We start from the raw sequence: 7,500 nt of genomic DNA, 5'->3' as shown, positions 1-7,500 counted from the left end.
ACAGGCACCCCGCCGCCGCCCCTTCCCACCCCGTGCAGGCACCCCTGCATACGGGCCTCCGGCAGGGCCGGCCTGCCGCCCCCAGCCACCCCCCGCAAGCCCCCCCCACCGCCGCCCCGGCTCAGAGAGCACAGGCAGCCCGCCGCAGGCCCACCCACCCCGTGCAGGCACCCCTGCATACGGGCCTCCGGCAGGGCCGGCCTGCCGACCCCAGCCATCCCCCGCAAGCCCCTCCACCGCCGCCCCGACTGAGACAGCACAGGCAGCCCGCCGCCGGCCCTTCCCACCCCGTGCAGGCACCCCTGCATACGGGCCTCCGGCAGGGCCGGCCTGCCGCCCCCAGCCACCCCCCGCAAGCCCCCCCACCGCCGCCCCGACTGAGACAGCACAGGCAGCCCGCCGCCGGCCCTTCCCACCCCGTGCAGGCACCCCTGCATACGGGCCTCCGGCAGGGCCGGCCTGCCGCCCCCAGCCACCCCCCGCAACCCCCCCCACCGCCGCCCCGGCTGAGAGAGCACAGGCAGCCCGCCGCCGGCCCTTCCCACCCCGTGCAGGCACCCCTGCATACGGGCCTCCGGCAGGGCCGGCCTGCCGCCCCCAGCCACCCCCCGCAACCCCCCCCACCGCCGCCCCGGCTGAGAGATCACAGGCAGCCCGCCGCCGGCCCTTCCCACCCCGTGCAGGCACCCCTGCATACGGGCCTCCGGCAGGGCCGGCCTGCCGACCCCAGCCACCCCCCGCAAGCCCCCCCCACCGCCGCCCCGGCTCAGAGAGCACAGGCAGCCCGCCGCAGGCCCACCCACCCCGTGCAGGCACCCCTGCATACGGGCCTCCGGCAGGGCCGGCCTGCCGACCCCAGCCACCCCCCGCAAGCCCCCCCACCGCCGCCCCGACTGAGACAGCACAGGCAGCCCGCCGCCGGCCCTTCCCACCCCGTGCAGGCACCCCTGCATACGGGCCTCCGGCAGGGCCGGCCTGCCGCCCCCAGCCACCCCCCGCAACCCCCCCCACCGCCGCCCCGGCTGAGAGAGCACAGGCAGCCCGCCGCCGGCCCTTCCCACCCCGTGCAGGCACCCCTGCATACGGGCCTCCGGCAGGGCCGGCCTGCAACCCCCAGCCACCCCCCACAAGCCCCCCCACCGCCGCCCCGGCTGAGACAGCACAGGCAGCCCGCCGCCGGCCCTTCCCACCCCGTGCAGGCACCCCTGCATACGGGCCTCCGGCAGGGCCGGCCTGCCGACCCCAGCCACCCCCCGCAAGCCCCCCCACCGCCGCCCCGGCTGAGAGAGCACAGGCAGCCCGCCGCCGGCCCTTCCCACCCCGTGCAGGCACCCCTGCATACGGGCCTCCGGCAGGGCCGGCCTGCCGCCCCCAGCCACCCCCCGCAAGCCCCCCCACCGCCGCCCCGGCTGAGAGAGCACAGGAACCCCGCCGCCGGCCCTTCCCACCCCGTGCAGGCACCCCTGCATACGGGCCTCCGGCAGGGCCGGCCTGCCGCCCCCAGCCACCCCCCGCAAGCCCCCCCACCGCCGCCCCGACTGAGACAGCACAGGCACCCCGCCGCCGCCCCTTCCCACCCCGTGCAGGCACCCCTGCATACGGGCCTCCGGCAGGGCCGGCCTGCCGCCCCCAGCCACCCCCCGCAAGCCCCCCCCACCGCCGCCCCGGCTCAGAGAGCACAGGCAGCCCGCCGCAGGCCCACCCACCCCGTGCAGGCACCCCTGCATACGGGCCTCCGGCAGGGCCGGCCTGCCGACCCCAGCCATCCCCCGCAAGCCCCTCCACCGCCGCCCCGACTGAGACAGCACAGGCAGCCCGCCGCCGGCCCTTCCCACCCCGTGCAGGCACCCCTGCATACGGGCCTCCGGCAGGGCCGGCCTGCCGCCCCCAGCCACCCCCCGCAAGCCCCCCCACCGCCGCCCCGGCTCAGAGAGCACAGGCAGCCCGCCGCCGGCCCTTCCCACCCCGTGCAGGCACCCCTGCATACGGGCCTCCGGCAGGGCCGGCCTGCCGCCCCCAGCCACCCCCCGCAAGCCCCCCCACCGCCGCCCCGGCTGAGAGAGCACAGGCAGCCCGCCGCCGCCCCTTCCCACCCCGTGCAGGCACCCCTGCCTACGGGCCTCCGGCAGGGCCGGCCTGCCGACCCCAGCCACCCCCCGCAAGCCCCCCCCACCGCCGCCCCGGCTCAGAGAGCACAGGCAGCCCGCCGCCGGCCCTTCCCACCCCGTGCAGGCACCCCTGCATACGGGCCTCCGGCAGGGCCGGCCTGCCGCCCCCAGCCACCCCCCGCAACCCCCCCCACCGCCGCCCCGGCTGAGAGATCACAGGCAGCCCGCCGCCGGCCCTTCCCACCCCGTGCAGGCACCCCTGCATACGGGCCTCCGGCAGGGCCGGCCTGCCGACCCCAGCCACCCCCCGCAAGCCCCCCCCACCGCCGCCCCGGCTCAGAGAGCACAGGCAGCCCGCCGCAGGCCCACCCACCCCGTGCAGGCACCCCTGCATACGGGCCTCCGGCAGGGCCGGCCTGCCGACCCCAGCCACCCCCCGCAAGCCCCCCCACCGCCGCCCCGACTGAGACAGCACAGGCAGCCCGCCGCCGGCCCTTCCCACCCCGTGCAGGCACCCCTGCATACGGGCCTCCGGCAGGGCCGGCCTGCCGCCCCCAGCCACCCCCCACAAGCCCCCCCACCGCCGCCCCGGCTGAGACAGCACAGGCAGCCCGCCGCCGCCCCTTCCCACCCCGTGCAGGCACCCCTGCATACGGGCCTCCGGCAGGACCGGCCTGCCGCCCCCAGACAACCCCCGCAAGCCCCCCCACCGCCGCCCCGGCTGAGAGAGCACAGGCACCCCGCCGCCGCCCCTTCCCACCCCGTGCAGGCACCCCTGCATACGGGCCTCCGGCAGGGCCGGCCTGCCGCCCCCAGCCACCCCCCGCAAGCCCCCCCCACCGCCGCCCCGGCTCAGAGAGCACAGGCAGCCCGCCGCAGGCCCACCCACCCCGTGCAGGCACCCCTGCATACGGGCCTCCGGCAGGGCCGGCCTGCCGCCCCCAGCCACCCCCCGCAAGCCCCCCCCACCGCCGCCCCGGCTCAGAGAGCACAGGCAGCCCGCCGCAGGCCCAGCCACCCCGTGCAGGCACCCCTGCATACGGGCCTCCGGCAGGGCCGGCCTGCCGACCCCAGCCACCCCCCGCAAGCCCCCCCACCGCCGCCCCGGCTCAGAGAGCACAGGCAGCCCGCCGCCGCCCCTTCCCACCCCGTGCAGGCACCCCTGCATACGGGCCTCCGGCAGGGCCGGCCTGCCGACCCCAGCCACCCCCCGCAAGCCCCCCCCACCGCCGCCCCGGCTGAGAGAGCAGAGGCAGCCCGTTGCCGCCCCTTCCCACCCCGTGCAGGCACCCCTGCATACGGGCCTCCGGCAGGGCCGGCCTGCCGCCCCCAGCCACCCCCCGCAAGCCCCCCCACCGCCGCCCCGGCTGAGAGAGCACAGGCAGCCCGCCGCCGGCCCTTCCCACCCCGTGCAGGCACCCCTGCATAGGGGCCTCCGGCAGGGCCGGCCTGCCGCCCCCAGCCACCCCCCGCAAGCCCCCCCACCGCCGCCCCGGCTGAGAGAGCACAGGCAGCCCGCCGCCGCCCCTTCCCACCCCGTGCAGGCACCCCTGCATACGGGCCTCCGGCAGGGCCGGCCTGCCGACCCCAGCCACCCCCCGCAAGCCCCCCCACCGCCGCCCCGGCTGAGAGAGCAGAGGCAGCCCGCCGCCGCCCCTTCCCACCCCGTGCAGGCACCCCTGCATACGGGCCTCCGGCAGGGCCGGCCTGCCGCCCCCAGCCACCCCCCGCAAGCCCCCCCACCGCCGCCCCGGCTGAGAGAGCACAGGCAGCCCGCCGCCGGCCCTTCCCACCCCGTGCAGGCACCCCTGCATAGGGGCCTCCGGCAGGGCCGGCCTGCCGCCCCCAGCCACCCCCCGCAAGCCCCCCCACCGCCGCCCCGGCTGAGAGAGCACAGGCAGCCCGCCGCCGCCCCTTCCCACCCCGTGCAGGCACCCCTGCATACGGGCCTCCGGCAGGGCCGGCCTGCCGACCCCAGCCACCCCCCGCAAGCCCCCCCACCGCCGCCCCGGCTGAGAGAGCAGAGGCAGCCCGCCGCCGCCCCTTCCCACCCCGTGCAGGCACCCCTGCATACGGGCCTCCGGCAGGGCCAGCCTGCCGCCCCCAGCCACCCCCCGCAAGCCCCCCCACCGCCGCCCCGGCTGAGAGAGCACAGGCAGCCCGCCGCCGGCCCTTCCCACCCCGTGCAGGCACCCCTGCATAGGGGCCTCCGGCAGGGCCGGCCTGCCGCCCCCAGCCACCCCCCGCAAGCCCCCCCACCGCCGCCCCGGCTGAGAGAGCACAGGCAGCCCGCCGCCGCCCCTTCCCACCCCGTGCAGGCACCCCTGCATACGGGCCTCCGGCAGGGCCGGCCTGCCGCCCCCAGCCACCCCCCACAAGCCCCCCCACCGCCGCCCCGGCTGAGACAGCACAGGCACCCCGCCGCCGCCCCTTCCCACCCCGTGCAGGCACCCCTGCATACGGGCCTCCGGCACGGCCGGCCTGCCGCCCCCAGCCACCCCCCACAAGCCCCCCCACCGCCGCCCCGGCTGAGAGAGCACAGGCAGCCCGCCGCCGGCCCTTCCCACCCCGTGCAGGCACCCCTGCATAGGGGCCTCCGGCAGGGCCGGCCTGCCGCCCCCAGCCACCCCCCACAAGCCCCCCCACCGCCGCCCCGGCTGAGACAGCACAGGCACCCCGCGGCCGCCCCTTCCCACCCCGTGCAGGCACCCCTGCATACGGGCCTCCGGCACGGCCGGCCTGCCGCCCCCAGCCACCCCCCACAAGCCCCCCTACCGCCGCCCCGGCTGAGAGAGCACAGGCACCCCGCCGCCGCCCCTTCCCACCCCGTGCAGGCACCCCTGCATACGGGCCTCCGGCAGGGCCGGCCTGCCGACCCCAGCCACCCCCCGCAAGCCCCCCCACCGCCGCCCCGGCTGAGAGAGCACAGGCAGCCCGCCGCCGGCCCTTCCCACCCCGTGCAGGCACCCCTGCATACGGGCCTCCAGCACGGGCGACCCGCTCTGTCCGCAGGGAGGACAGGTCTACCCCTTCTGCCGGCAGGGAGGCCAGGTCTACCCCTTCTGCCGGCAGGGAGGCCAGGTCTACCCGTTTTACCTGCAGGGAGGCCAGGTCTACCCGTTCTGGCGGCAGGGAGACCAGGTCTACCCGTTCTGCCGGCAGGGATGCCAGGTCTACCCGTTTTACCGGCAGGGAGGCCAGGTCTACCCGTATTGCCGGCAGGGAGGCCAGGTCTACCCGTTTTACCGGCAGGGATGCCAGGTCTACCCGTTCTAGCGGCAGGGAGACCAGGTCTACCCGTATTGCCGGCAGGGAGACCAGGTCTACCCGTTCTGGCTGCAGGGAGACCAGGTCTACCCGTTTTGCCGGCAGGGATAACAGGTCTACCCGATTTACCTGCAGGGAGACCAGGTCTACCCATTTACCGGCAGGGAGACCAGGTCTACCCGTTTTGCCGGCAGGGATGCCAGGTCTACCCGTTCTGGCGGCAGGGAGAACAGGTCTACCCGTTTTACCTGCAGGGAGAACAGGTCTACCCGTTTTACCGGCAGGGAGACCAGGTCTACCCGTTTTGCCGGCAGGGATGCCAGGTCTACCCGTTTTACCTGCAGGGATGCCAGGTCTACCCGTTTTACCGGCAGGGAGGCCAGGTCTACCCGTTCTGCCGGCAGGGAGGCCAGGTCTACCCGTTCTAGCGGCAGGGAGACCAGGTCTACCCATTTACCGGCAGGGAGACCAGGTCTACCCGTTTTGCCGGCAGGGATGCCAGGTCTACCCGTTTTGCCGGCAGGGATAACAGGTCTACCCGTTTTACCTGCAGGGAGGCCAGGTCTACCCGTTTTACCGACAGGGAGACCAGGTCTACCCGTTTTGCCGGCAGGGATGCCAGGTCTACCCGTTCTGGCGGCAGGGAGACCAGGTCTACCCGTTCTGCCGGCAGGGATGCCAGGTCTACCCGTTTTACCTGCACGGAGACCAGGTCTACCCGTTTTACCGGCAGGGAGGCCAGGTCTACCCGTTCTGGCGGCAGGGAGAACAGGTCTACCCTTTTTGCCGGCAGGGAGACCAGGTCTACCCGTTTTGCCGGCAGGGATGCCAGGTCTACCCGTTCTGGCGGCAGGGAGAACAGGTCTACCCGTTTTACATGCAGGGAGAACAGGTCTACCCGTTTTACCGGCAGGGAGACCAGGTCTACCCGTTTTGCCGGCAGGGATGCCAGGTCTACCCGTTTTACCTGCAGGGATGCCAGGTCTACCCGTTTTACCGGCAGGGAGGCCAGGTCTACCCGTTCTGCCGGCAGGGAGGCCAGGTCTACCCGTTCTAGCGGCAGGGAGACCAGGTCTACCCATTTACCGGCAGGGAGACCAGGTCTACCCGTTTTGCCGGCAGGGATGCCAGGTCTACCCGTTTTGCCGGCAGGGATAACAGGTCTACCCGTTTTACCTGCAGGGAGGCCAGGTCTACCCGTTTTACCGGCAGGGAGACCAGGTCTACCCGTTTTGCCGGCAGGGATGCCAGGTCTACCCGTTCTGGCGGCAGGGAGACCAGGTCTACCCGTTCTGCCGGCAGGGATGCCAGGTCTACCCGTTTTACCTGCACGGAGACCAGGTCTACCCGTTTTACCGGCAGGGAGGCCCGGTCTACCCGTTCTGGCGGCAGGGAGAACAGGTCTACCCTTTTTGCCGGCAGGGAGACCAGGTCTACCCGTTTTACCGGCAGGGATGCCAGGTCTACCCGTTCTGGCTGCAGGGAGACCAGGTCTACCCGTTTTGCCGGCAGGGATAACAGGTCTACCCGTTTTACCTGCAGGGAGACCAGGTCTACCCGTTTTACCGGCAGGGAGACCAGGTCTACCCGTTTTGCCGGCAGGGATGCCAGGTCTACCCGTTCTGCCGGCAGGGAGGCCAGGTCTACCCGTTTTACCGGCAGGGAGGCCAGGTCTACCCGTTTTACCTGCAGGGAGAACAGGTCTACCCGTTTTACCGGCAGGGAGACCAGGTCTACCCGTTTTGCCGGCAGGGATGCCAGGTCTACCCGTTGTGGCGGCAGGGAGGCCAGGTCTACCCGTTTTGGCGGCAGGGAGACCAGGTCTACCCGCTTCCGGCAGGGATGCCAGGTCTACCCGGTTCCAGGCAGGGAGGCCTCGTCTACCCGTTCTGCCGGCAGGGAGGCCAGGTCTACCCGTTTTACCGGCAGGGATGCCAGGTCTACCCGCTTCCGGCAGGGATGCCAGGTCTACCCGGTTCCAGGCAGGGAGGCCTCGTCTACCCGTTCTGCCGGCAGGGAGGCCAGGTCTACCCGTTTTTACCGTCCGCCGGGTCCGGTGTGCCCGATGTGGCCGCCGGAGCTGCCGGCGGAAAGGGATGCCTCGTCTACCTCGCTCCGGCGGGAC

This window comes from Opisthocomus hoazin, unplaced genomic scaffold (assembly GCF_030867145.1).
Source record: "Opisthocomus hoazin isolate bOpiHoa1 unplaced genomic scaffold, bOpiHoa1.hap1 HAP1_SCAFFOLD_195, whole genome shotgun sequence".
Classification (NCBI taxonomy): Eukaryota; Metazoa; Chordata; class Aves; order Opisthocomiformes; family Opisthocomidae; genus Opisthocomus; species Opisthocomus hoazin.
This window is presented reverse-complemented; position numbering follows the sequence as displayed.